At 41.0% G+C, this 14,100-nt stretch overlaps 1 pseudogene across 1 annotated transcript; it reads left to right on the top strand.

Annotated features, from left to right (window-relative positions):
* Positions 1-12,612: 12,612 nt before the first annotated feature.
* Positions 12,613-13,452, top strand: LOC308437325 (small ribosomal subunit protein uS5-like; annotated as a pseudogene). Its single transcript has one exon. The product of its transcript is annotated as a small ribosomal subunit protein uS5-like (transcript).
* The last annotated feature ends 648 nt before the right edge of the window (positions 13,453-14,100 follow it).

Genomic DNA, 14,100 nt, shown 5'->3' with positions numbered 1-14,100 from the left:
TGACAACCAGGCAACCTGACCTGTGAAGATGATGATTCATGCTCTGACAGTAATCCTATTGTCCCAGCATTTGACAGCTCCTGAGGGACCCCTGTCTGTAGCTACTCCATTGGCTCCACACAGTGTTGTGAGCATCTCCACATTGATTAGCACACTTAATTTTTTAATTTATGTATATAGTGTTCTGCCTGCACACCAGAGGAGGGCGCCAGATTTCATCATAGATGGTTGTGAGCCACCATGTGGTTGCTGAGAATTGAACTCAAGAGCCCTGTAAGAATAAACAGTGCTCTTAACCTCTGAGCCATCTCTCCAGCCCTCTGATTTTTTCCTGCACTATACTCTGATGATTGCGTTGGCCTCACAGAGACTGGTTTTGCTTACAGTTTTGGTTGTACTCCTTTACTACAGCTTTAACCAACCACTTCACAGAGCTTTCCTTTCCAGTTTCACATCAACTTTATAGGTTGATTTATTTGTTGCCTCCAGCAAGTTGCCAAGTTGTCTCTGGGTTGGGTACAAGCGTAAGCCTGCAGCAGGAACTGTCAGACTCCACCCAGTAAGCCGTGATGAGCATAATCACCAGCTATTTATGTGGTGAAATGTTAGCATCCTTGCCCTCCAGCAGCAGTGCCTTCTACCCTCAGCTATGGGTATGGTTTGTGGGGGGTGGGCAGTAACATAGCCCTGCTTGCTATGTAAATCAAGTGGCCCCAGACTCGGTTGCACCTGCATGGGCTTCCTGGGTGCCCTGATTAAAGGCTTTGCCACTATGCCCAGCTAAAAGCCAAAGCTTGAATTCACCCAGCCTCTGCCTCTGTAGAACACCATGGCAGAAGGGACAGAGTGAGTCTCATTTCTAACAGGATCCCTAGTGTGTCTCGAAGCCATTTCTTTCAGGCTGGATATGATGAGACACACCTTAACCCCAGCCCTCAGGTAGAGGCAAGTGGATCTCTGAGCTCAGGGCTTGCTACTTAGTGAATTCCAGGCCAGACCTCCAGAAAAAGTGTATTTAATGTTACACATGCTGTGGGCCTGCCGGCACGCATAGGAAGATCAGATGACAACGTTTGGAAGTCGGCTCTTCCATCTTAGGACTCAAACTTAGGTTGTCAGGGTTTACAGCAGTCCTGCCACTACCCATTCCCCATCACTTATTCCTTTCAAATGTGTCTGTGTGTGGCCTTTGCTGTCGCAGTTTTCTATACTATCTTGGATCCCTTCCTTCATCTGGTTATTGCATTCCCCAGCACCAGTCTTCCTGGTTGTGATTCTGCCACTGTTGTATTCGTCGTTAGATCATGGCTGGTTAAATTATTACTAGTGAGCCATGGAGCAGATTGCTGAAGAACATTCCCTGGAGTAAGTCCATGTGTGCTAGCACCTGCCTTTTATCTTGGCTTTAGTTCCAGTGTGTTCCTAGTTCAAAGACCTTTAGCTATCTGCTACCAGTTCTTTATCTGCCCAGCCTGAACTGGTTTACCCTGCTGATGTCGCCCCAAGTTCTTGCCATCCCCTTCTTCAGTTTAACTCCTGTTTTCTGTGTAGGTTCTTTCTCTTGATTTATTTATTTTATTAGTGAATGGTACTTGAAAAGTTTGTTCCCCCTACCCCCAATGAGACTGCCTGTCTGAATTTTAAGTTAGAACCTGTACTCTATCCTATTGAATGATGTGTTCTGTAGGGAGACATGAACAAACAACTACTCGCCCCAGATAGCAAAACAATGACAGATATTACCAGAATCCAACTTGGTGAACCAATAAATTTTATTAGGGTTATTTATAAGAATATGGGTTACTTACAGGAGCAGAAAATGATAAGGTGTACTACCAAAACTTACCTCAGCATGGGAGATAATTTACAACACCTGAAAACCTGGAGTGTACTGCATGACCTGCAGGGAGCTCAACAGATGGGACCGGTCTGAGCCTCTAAGCAACTCAGTTGTCTGAGCGTCGGTGGTCCTTAATTGCTTCTATATGTTTAGGCGGGTAGAAGCATAGTGAATTTGATTGGTTTCAGGGACTTTCTTAAGCCTTTTGAGTTGTTCAGTTCCTGAACATAAGGAGCTTCCTGCAGGAAGGTTCTGTTTCCCTCAAAATATCCTGTGTCTTGTGCTTCTGTAGAATGTCTGTTCTCCAAGAACTTTACAACACTTCAGACTTAGAAGGCATTGGTACTGTATAATTGTGTAGATGTTGTAAAATGTCACCGTAAATCGTACTTGAGACAGTCCTTACCATGTGTTGTGCAAGTCCTTGAACTCTTCAGGCTGGATCTTGCCCTTTTCTGGGAAAGTTTTTTTGCCTTAGTTGTTAATAATTTCCTTCCATGACATACCAGTGGCAGTCTGGGAACAATTTGTGGATTCTGGGGGTCAAACTCAGGTTATCAGGCTTGGCAGGAAGTACCTTTGCCCCCTGAATCATCTAGCCAGCCCGGTTTCAGTCTTTAGAAAATATTATCCCAAGGTGATTTTTTGAATGTTCTAAAGTTTTGAGGGTAGTGTTCCTTGGTAGGGTTTTCTCTTGGGGACCATTGATGTGTTCGATGATTTTATCTCCTTACATGAGCATTTCTTCTTCTTCCTTTTTTTTTTTTTTGTTTGTTTGTTTTTGACATTCCTTGTTATATATTTTAACTTGCCTGACAATCATTATGATTGCTAATGTGTGTATATATTACTAATAGAATATTAACCAAAACACTGTAGGATGGTCTAGTTGAACTTTGAGTGCAAAGGAATAGATTCCAGGGCCTCCACATACTAAGGAAGTACTAAGCCACTGAGCTAGACCTCAGCCCAGTGTCTCTAAGCTTTTCTTGGGATAGAAAGTTCTCTGGGGAATATGATGAGGCCAGATATGATGGCCCATGCCTTTAATTGCACTTGCAAGGCAGAGGCAAGCAGATCTCCGTGAGCTTGGGGTCAGCCTGATCTTTGAAGTTCCAAGCTAGCCAGGGATAAGCAGACTCTCTCTCAAAACTAAAAGCAAGTAATTTTTTAATATATGTTTTGGTTTGGTTTTTGGGTTGGGTTTGGTTTGGTTTTGGTTTTTCAAGACAGGGTTTCTCTGTATAATTCTGCCTGTCCTGGAACTTGCTCTGTAGACTAGGCTAGCCACGAACTCACAGAGTTCTACCTCTGCCCCCGAGTGCTGAGATTAGAGGTGTGTGCCACCACCTCCTGGCTAAAAATAAGTAAAATAAATAAATAAATATTTAAATATTTAAAGAATAAAATTGATGCCATATAGTAGCTAGTCCCCCCAAAAGGCAACATGTAGCATTGGTTCTGACCACAACTACTGTTTTTCTATATACAGCAAAGTTTAGACTTTACTTGAGTTACCGACTATCACAGCATGAAAAGTTTCTTGCTGAATATCTCAAATTTAAATTAACTATAGAATTTTTGTTTTCTGCTATTGACCAAAGCAAAAGAAAGTACTTGGTTTTACGAATGTCCCTGAGAAGAAAAGCAGACAATACATGAAATTAGTTTTCAAAATTCCTGGCCTCGGATACTGAAGAAAACTAATTCCTAATAAACAGGAGAGTTGCCCACTGTCTAGCTTAAGCTTTAGAAAGAGATTCCACCCTGTGGACCAGAAAGCAAGGACAGCCTTCCTGGAGCCTGCCTTCATGTAGAATCAAAGCTAAAACATAGAAGCCCAAAGAATCCAGGACATCTGTAGGGTGGTCTTGAGTATTGAACAGAATATGGATCCGCACTTGAGTGAGACAATAGGCTGCAATAAGCAGGAAAATCTGCTATATAGACATCTCAGGTGCTGTCTGATGACATTCTTAGCTGTGGAGTTGTCGAAGGCTCGTGGTCTAGCAATACATTCTGGGATGTTTTACCTGATAATCACAGGAGTATTAGGCCAGACACAGGTGTGTGGCAGACCAAAGATATGTGGAGAGGATTTGGCTCTGGATCTGACAAATCCCAAATCTCCACAGTGAATCAGTCTTGGATCTTTAACACAGGTATGGGATTTTTCTGGAAAGCTCAGTTCCCTTGGAGAAGCGCAAGGTTGGTTGAGTCAGGAAGCAAAGGAGACAAGGGAAGACTGGATTGGGGCCTTGACTACGGTTTCTATGTGAGACAAGTTTAAATTCAATGGGCTCTGTATAATGGGAATGAGTGGTCTTCAACTATCAAGTTTGGCCCTGGGCTTTGTGTACAATTTAGATAAAGGAGGGGGATGGATCTTGGGTTAATTAGTTTGCATATGAAAAATACACTATTAGGACTGTTGTTTGAAATCATTTGGAGTTGGCTGAGAATAGCTCTCTCTATATATAGATATAGATAGATAGATAGATAGATAGATAGATAGATAGATAGATAGATATAGATATTTATAAAGAACACTAAAACCCAATCAAGGTTCTTTGTGACAAACCCCAGTTATTTAGGACAAACATGTCTACAAACAAGACTTATTAATTTTAATTTTTTATTATTGTATCTGTGAGTGTGGAGGTGGGGTGTCATGGGGTACACATAGAGGACAGAAAACAGCTTTCAGAAATTGGTTCTCTGTTCCCACCATGGGATCCAGGGATTAGGCTTGTATAACAGGTCCTTTTACCAAGCCCACCAAAAATAGACATTTATTATTCAATATTGTCAACAAAAGTTTTTTTAATGCTCTTTATGGCTTACTGTTTTCCATTTTTAAATCACAATTTGTTATATTTAAATAGCTAAATTTCTTGGCTTTTCTGTTTAATATGAAAAGTTTATTTGCTCAGAATATTTTTAGATTATATATTTTACTGTGTGAGTGTTTTTCTGCCATGTATGTAGGTGTACTGCATGCATGCTTGGTGCTTGTGGAGGTCAAAAGGTCTCCTAGAACTGGAGTTGGTTGTGAGTCACCATTCGGGGTCTAGGACCCAAACCTGGGTTTTCTGCAAGAGCAACAAGTGCTAATAACTGTTGAGCTATCACTCCAGCCCCAAAATTGGTTTTAATGCCCTATTCTTTAGGGCAAAGTTGAGACTTCAGTTTGAGTTGAATTATAAGAACAGTAATGTTTGGTGACATGACATAACTTTTAAGTGTCACTGCTGTTCTTTCCAAACATACTTTCATAAAACAACAACAGAATATTTAGAGAGCTTGTCAGAGTTGGGGGCGTGGCTGTGAATAAAATCACCTACTTCACACCAATGGAGACCTGACTTCAGATACCCAGCATCTATGTAGAAAGCTAAGCCCGGCCATGCAGGTCTCTTAACACCACACTGGAGGGAGCAGATGGGTTTACTGACTGCTAGTCTAACCCCCAGTTCAGCGAGAGACCTTGTCTCAAGGAAATAAGGCCAAGAGCCATAAGCAGAGCACACTTTCACACATGCACATACCACACACACACACACACACACACACACACACACACAGCCTATTGGTGTTATAGAAGGAAGTGAATATAACATTTCATCTTATTTTTCAAGTAACAGGTTACACTATTATATGTGGATTATGTATATAAATAACACTTTAAAACTAAATTTATTTAATATTTGACTTCAATAACTGTGAAAAATAAAGAGGGTGTTACATTTGAAAAACAAAACAACAGCAACAAAAAACAGACTAATTACCAGTACTCAGAAGGGCCTGGTTTCATAAATGAGGAACAATTAGCCTACACAAGAATTGCTGTGGACCTGCCTAACAAGTCATAAAAACAAGACTTGAAAAAAATCAAATTGCTTCTCTAGGCCAATTAAGTATATATCCCAGAATAAGCTGGGTGTGGCGGTTTGTGCCCATAGCACCAAGATGAGTTCTAGACCAGACTGGGATACAGAATAATTGCCAGACCTGCGTGGGCAAGAGCAGGTGAGACTCTGCCTCAGAACCAAACAATTTTTAAAATGTGTATAGCAGAATAGGACTCAAGATGATGTCATAAGAGTATAAAAACATTCAGCATCTAGGTGAAATAAATAATGTCTGGCATCTGCTCAAAAATTGGTCCCAGGCCAAAGACAGGAAAGCACAGTTGCTAATCAGAGTAACCAAAAGAAGTCCAAAGCTGATACAGATATTACATTAGCAGAGAGTGACATTAATGAATTATTATAACTGCATCCTATATCATCAAACGGTTAAATAGAGGAGTTGGCAAGATGGCTCAGCAGTTAAAAGTGTTTATTGCTCTCACAGAGGACCCAGGTTCAGTTTCCAGCCCGTGGAGGCTCATTAACCATTTATAACTCCTGTCCCAGAGAATCCAGTACTTGTCTCCAGGGACGCTATGCACATGGTACACAGCATTTGTACACATAAAATAAATGTAAATAAATATTAAACAGAAACCTTTGAATGAAAGGTGATTGGAGCGAGGAGGAGGAGAAAGAAAAATCTAGAGGGAATCTCTGGGTGGGATTAACAGCAGACTACCCATTTCACAAGAAATGTTTAGTGAAAGCTGGGTTTGCTAGCTCAGGCCTGCGATCCTGACTACTCAGGAAGCAGAAGCAAGAAGATCAAAAGTTCTAGGACTGACTGAGTAATTTAATAGCATCCTGTTCAAAACAAGGTATGAGTCAGGTATGGTGTAGTGGTTCATGCCTATAATCCCAGAATTTGGGGGGTAGAAGCAGAAGGAGCAGTAGCTTAAGGTCAACCTCCAATATACAGTGAGTTCAAGACCAACATTGGTTACATAAGACCCCCCCACACACACACCTTAAAAGTAGATGGAAACAAAGGGTAGAGGTTTGCCTAGTATGATGATTGATTGATAGATTGATTCTCCAGCACAAGAAAAAAAAGAATATGAATTTGAGGTATGTGATAGTTTCAATGAGAATGGCCACCATAGGCTTACATATATCTACACTTGGTCCCCTGCTGGTTTTAGGAGGAACAGTGGCTGCGGCATTGTTGGAGGTGTATTACTGGGGACAGGCTTTCAGGTTTCAAAAAGGCTCAATTCCTAGTGTTCTTTCCCTGTTTTGTAGTTCAAGGGTCAAGATGTGAGCTCCCAGTATCTCCTTTCTTCTAGATCATGAACTCTAACCCTCAGCCAACTGAAGTGCTTTCTTTTATATGTTGCCTTGGACATGGTATTTAATTACAACAATATCAAAATAACCAAGAAAAGGCATAACTAAAAGACACTACCCTAAAAGTAACCATAAAGAGAAAAAAGTTGAGAAAAGAGTGAACTGTGGGGTAAGTTCAAGTAACCCATAGGAGTAACTGGGGTACCCAAAGGAAGACCAAAGAAATTACTTGAAAAAACAAAGGCCGGAATTTTCCCATACTTGATGAAAACTAAACCCATACATCTAACAAATCAAATGGACTCCAATGAGACATGAGGAAAAGGCATGTCATAACTCACAGGTGGTAAAAAGAAAATCATTAAAAGCAACCTGGAAATCAAAGGTAAGATCCGAAGACAAAGATGAGGTTAGCATGGGCTGGAGAGGTAGCTCAGCGGTTAAGAGCACTGACTGCTCTTCCAGAGGTCCTGAGTTCAAATCCCAGCCACCACATGGTGGCTCACAACCATCTGTAATTAGGTCTGATACCCTCTCCTGGTGTGTCTGAAGACAGCTACAATGATTGGTATAGAGATAGGCAGGTAAATCAATGGAACAGAATAGAAGATCCAGAAATGAACTCTCACACATATGATCACTTGAGAGGAGCTGAAAACATTCAATGGAAAAAAGACAGCCTCATCAACAAATGGTGCTGGTCCAACTGGCAGTCAGCATGCAGAAGAATGAAAATAGATCCTTTCTTATCTCCTTGTACAAAGCTCACGTGCAAGTGGATCAAAGATCTCCACATAAAACCAGGTACACTGAAACTATTAGAAAAGAAAGCAGGGAAAACCTTAGAATGCATAGGCACAGGGGATAATTTCCTGAACAGAACACCAATGGCTTGTGTTCTAAGATCAAGACTCAATAAATGGAACTTAATGAGATTGCAAAGTTTCTGTAAGGCTAAGGACACTATCAAGAAAACAAAATGGCAGCCAACAGATTGGGAAAAGAGCTTTACCACTCCCACATCTGATAGAGGTCTAATATTCAATATATACAAAGAACTCAAGAATTTAGACTCCAAAAAATCAAACAATCCTATTAAAAAATGGGGTACAGAGCTAAACAAAGAATTCTCAATTGAGAAATATCTTATGGTGGAGAAGCACCTAAGGAAATGCTCAACAACCCTAGTCATCAGGGAAATGCAAATCAAAACAACCCTGAGATTTTACCTCACACCATTCAGAATGGCTAAGATCACAAACTCAGATTACAGCAGATGCTGGCAAGGATGTGGAGAAAGAGGAACACTCCTCCACTGCTGGTGGAGTTGTAAACTGGTACAATCACTCTGAAAATCAGTATGGCAGTTGATTAGAAAATTGGACATAGTACTACCTGAAGACCCAGTTATTCCACTTCTGGGCATATACCCCAAAGATGCTTCAACATACAATAAAGACACATGCTCCACCATGTTCATAGCAGCCTTATTTATAATAGCCAGAAGCTGGAAAGAACCCAGATGTCCTTCAGTAGATGAATGAATACAGAAATTGTGGTATATTTACACAATGGAGTACTACTCAGCTATTAGAAACAATGACCTTTATGAAATTCCTAGGAAAATGGATGCATCTAGAGAATATCATCCTGAGTGAGGTAACCCAGTCACAAAAGAACAGACATAATATGCAGTCACTGATAATTGGATACTAGCCCCAGAAAGCTCTGAATACCCAAGAAACAACTCACAGACCACATGAAGCTCAAAAAATAGATAGATAGATAGATAGATAGATAGATAGATAGATAGATAGATAAAAGTGGAAGCCTCAGTTCTTCTTGAAAAAAAAAATCAATAAGCGTATAGCACCCTCTCAGAGTGGGGTATGCCTAAACCTTAAATCATTAATAACTCAAGAGCTAAGAAGATAGCTTTGTGGCAATTTTTGGTATTTAAAAATTATTATGTTTAATCTTTACACACCAAGAAAACTTTGACTATTTTCATGTTAAATTTTGTTTTACATATACTTTATGATCATTGTAAATAGTAAGATTTCAATGCATACTATCAAACCTTTAAAAAAATCAAGTACTGACAAAATTTATTCATATAGTTTTATGCTAAAATGCTTTTAATAATCTGTACATATATATCTCTGATTTTTTAAAAATAAAGTTGTAAGGAAACAAGACAGCTACAATGTACTCATATATAATAAATAAATAAATCTTAAAAAAAGATGAGGATGGTAGCTTTCCCATTTGAAACACAATACAAGCAAAAAGATAGTGGAGAATTCTCAATAACTGAAGCACAAAAAATGTTGGACTAGCAAGAGGGCTCAGTGGGTAAAAATGGTTTCTGCCAAACTTGACGACCTAAGTTCAATTTCTAGGTACCCACCTGGTAGAAGGAAAGAATCAACTCTACAATGATGTCCTATGATCTCCACATACCTACTGTGTTGTGTGCACTCACTGGGAAGGCTAGGGCACGAAGATTGCCACTCAAGTTCCAGACCCAATTTGGACTAAACAAGAAGATTCTGTCTCAAGAAAGATGGGCAAAAGTGTTTGCCATGCAAACCTGAAACCTGTTGATCCCTGGAAACCTATCTTAGGCTGGCCTCAAAGTTGCAATCCTCCTGCCTTAGCCTCCCAAGGGCTAGGATTATAGGCATGCCACCATGCCAAGCTCAGAAACAAACTTCACATGTAAAACTATAAATAATAGAAGCAGGAAAATGAAAGAGTGAACCTTTCCCTCAGCCCACTCCATCTCCTAGGGACACTGCCCTCATGCAGACCTGGGTCCCACAGTTCTTTCTGCTGCCCCATCTGCCTTTCTTATTTCTAGCCCGTCTCTATTCCTCTGTGACCCCCAGTGGACAGCAGAACCACTCTATTAGGAATCTCAACAGCAACGATATTTGCCAAGGATCCAGAGTGGGGAACAGCAACCAAAAGAATGGGGCTCTCACCCAAAGAAATGAGATGAGAGATATCTACTACGAAAAACACTTCGGAACCATAACTCCAAATGCTTATATCCCTGTATAAAAATGCAGACATGAACACCCAAGACAATATGCCTCCTCCAGTTGGAATAGGAACTGAAAAACAACATAGCTGAAGCACAAGACAAGGACTTTAAAATATCAATTATGTGGGCTGGAGAGATGACTCAGCATTTAAAAGTATCAGCTGCTCTTCCTAGAGTTCCTGAGTTCAATTCCCAGCAACCACATGGTGGCTCACAACCATCTGTAATGGAATCTGATGCCCTTTTCTGCTATGCAGGTGTACATGCAGATAGAGCACTCATATACATAAAATAAACAAGTCTTTAAAAAATATATATCAACTATGAATATGTTCAAGAACCTTAAAGGGGATATGAATAAATACCTTAATTATATTATGAAACACAGGTAAATGAGTGAGATAGTGAAAACCATTCAAGACATGAAAGTAAAATTTAATGAAGAAATAGAATCACTAAAGAATACCCTAATTGAAATGAAACTAGCAATGCAATGCTCAGTTTGCCAAATGAAAAACCTCAGAGGTAAGTCTAACCAACAGATCAAAAGGCGTGGAAGAGTCTCAGTTGTCAAAGATGTGGGAAAAGAAGTGAATACTCCAGTAAAAGAAAATGCTAAATCTAAATAGATTCAGGCACAAAACAGTCAGGAAATCTGGGACACCAAATCTATGAATAATGGAGATAAAGGAAGGAGAAGAAATCCAACCCAGGTCAAAGGCACAGAAAATATTTTAAACAAAATCATAGAAAATTCCCCCAATCTAAATAAGGGGATGCCTGTGAAGGTACAAGAAGTGTATAGAATACCAAATAGACATAACCAGAAGAGAAGTTCTACATGACACAGAATAATCAAAACACTAAAATAATCTACAAAACAAAGAAAGGATATTAGAACCTTCAGGGGAGTTGGAGGGACAAAAAAAAAAAAAAAAAAAGAACTAAATGTTACATTTAAAGGCAAGTCCATCAGAATAACGCCTGATTTTTGCAATGGAGACTCTGAAAGAAGTCTTTCAGATGTTCTACAAGCCCTGAGAGACCATAGATACCAGCCCAGACTACTATACCCATCAAAACTAGCCATCATAATAAATAAATCATTTCACATAAAGACAAATTTTTAACAATTTCTGCCCACCAGTCCAGCTCTGCAGAAGACACTAAAAGGAAACTTGAGTCTGAAGAGGAGGGTAACTACACACAAAAGGATACAAGGAATAGATAATACCAGAACAGTTAGCAAAAGGGGTGGGGGAACCTACACATGATAACAGGAATTGATACATGCTGCTCATTAATAACTCAATATTAATGGTTTCAATTTATTGCGGTAAAAATTTTTTAAAAAGTGATTCTGCTGCTATCTCACTCCAGGAGCCATTCCAGCGTGGAGTCACTAAAATCAGGAACAAGACTGTCCACTCTTTCCATGCCTACTAAAAATAGTACTTGAAGTCTTAGCTAGAGCAATACGACAACTGAAGGACATCAAGGGGACACAAATAAGAAAGGAAGAAGTCAAAGTATCTTTATTTCAAGATGATGTGATTCTATACATAGAAGGCCCTAAAAACTCTTAGTTAGGGTTTTACTGATGTGAACAGACACCATGACCAATGCAAGTCTTACAAGGACAACATTTAATTGGGGCTGGCTTACAGGTTCAAAGATTCAGTCCATTATCATCAAGGCAGGAACATGGCAGCATCCAGGAAGGTATGGTGCAGGAGGAGCTGAGAGCTCTAATTCTTTATCTGAAGGCTGCTAGAAGAATAATGATTTCCAGGCAGCTAGGATGAGGCTCTTAAAACCCATACCCACAGTGACACACCTACTTCAACAAGGCCACACTTTCAAATAGTGCCACTCCCTGGGCCAAGCATATTCAAACCATGCCAACATGAAAGAGTTTCAGCTAGATAGCAGAATTCAACATTAACATACAAAAAGCAGTAGCCTTCCCATACACAATGACAATCAGAAAGAAAACTGAGAAACGGTACCTTTCACAAGAAAAGAAAGGAGGGAAAGAAAGAAGGAAGGAAAGAAGAAAAACTACCCTGCGATAACTCTAACCAAGTAAGTGAAAGACTTGTATAATAAAACTTTAAAGACATCAGAGTTGGAAAGACCTCCCATGCTCATCAATTGGTAGGATTAATGTTGTGAAAATGGGCATCCTACCAAAAGCATCTACATATTCAGTGCAGTCCTCATCAAAATTCCAACACAGTTCTTCACAGAAAAGCAAACACACAAAACACATAAATAATAAGGTAACTGCTGGAGGTCCAGTTGTAGCACAGAACCATAGCAATGGGACCAGCATGGCACTGGCATAAAAGTAGACATGTTGACATAGTTCCACACACCAACAGATATGATTGTTGATGAAGAAGCCAAAAATGCACACCGGAGAAAGACCAAATCTTCAACAAATGGTGCTGCTCAAGCTGGGTAGCTGCACATAGAAGAATGAAAACAGATCTGCTCCTTCTTCTTCGGGAAAACACCAAATGGCGGATGACGCCGGAGGACCCGGAGGACCCGGGGGCCCAGGCTTAGGAGGCCGCGGCATCTTCCGAGGAGGATTCAGTTGCGGTGGTCCTTGGGGGCCACGGGGCTCGTGGAGGTAAAGCTGAAGACAAGGAGTGGATCCCTGTCACCAAGCTGGGCTGCCTGGTTAAGGACATGAAGATCAAGTCTTTGGAGGAGATCTACCTGTTCTCCCTGCCCATTAAGGAGTCTGAGATTATCGACTTTTTCCTGGGTGCATCTCTGAAGGATGAGGTTCTGAAAATCATGCCAGTGCAGAAGCAGACCCGGGCTGGCCAGCGGACCAGGTTCAAGGCTTTCGTCGCTATTGGGGACTACAATGGTCACGTTGGTCTTGGTGTTAAGTGTTCCAAGGAGGTTGCCACTGCCATCCGAGGGGCCATCATCCTTGCCAAGCTTTCCATCGTCCCTGTGAGAAGAGGCTACTGGGGGAACAAGATTGGCAAGCCCCACACTGTCCCATGCAAGGTGACAGGCCGCTGTGGCTCTGGGCTGGTGCATCTCATTCCTGCCCCCAGAGGCACTGACATGTCTCTGCTCCTGTGCCCGAGAAGCTTCTGATGATGGCCGGTATAGATGACTGCTACACTTCAGCCAGAGGCGGCACTGCCACCCTGGGCAACTTTGCCAAGGCCACCTTTGATGCCATCTCAAAGACCTACAGTTACTTGACCCCTGGCCTCTGGAAAGAAACTGTGTTCACCAAGTCTTTTTATCAGGAATTCACTGATCATCTTGTGAAAACCCACACCAGAGTCTCTGTTCAGAGGACCCAGGCTCCAGCTGTGGCTACCACATAAGGGTTTTTATAAAAGACAAAATAAATGAACTAAGTCTGTTAAAAAAGAAAAAAGAAAAAGAAAGAAAGGAAGGAAGGAAGGAAGGAAGGAAGGAAGAATGAAAGAAAGAAAGAAAACGGATCCATATCTACTGTTCTGTGCAAAGCTCAATTGCCAGTGAACCCAGGGCCTACATATAAGACCAGGTAGACCCTGAATCTAATAGAGGAGAAAGCAGAGAATAATTTGGAACTTACTGGCACAAGAGAGGATGTTCTGAATAGGACACATAAACATTAAGACCAACGATTAACAAATGGGACTTTGTGAAGCACATATATACACACTATGTATCTTGGGTTTTCTCTTGCTGTGATAAAAAACATAACTACAGCAACCTGGGGAGGAAAGGGTTAATTTCAGCTCCCAAGGACATGTCCATCACTGAGGGAAGTCAGGACAATTAGGACAGAAACCCAGAGGTAGGAGCTGAAGCAGAAGCCACGGATTAGGTGCTGCTTGCTGGCTTGCTCTACCATGGGCATTCTTATAGAACCTAAGATCACCAGCCATCCACAGTGGGCTGAGGCCTCCCTCCCCCATCAATCCTCAAATAGAAAAATGTACCACAGGACTGTGTATAGGCAAATCTGGTGGGCACATTTTCTC

Source organism: Micromys minutus (assembly GCF_963924665.1).
Source record: "Micromys minutus genome assembly, chromosome: 25".
NCBI classification, from domain to species: Eukaryota; Metazoa; Chordata; class Mammalia; order Rodentia; family Muridae; genus Micromys; species Micromys minutus.
Note: the sequence above shows the minus strand (reverse complement) of the source record. Positions and strands in the feature narration are given on the sequence as shown.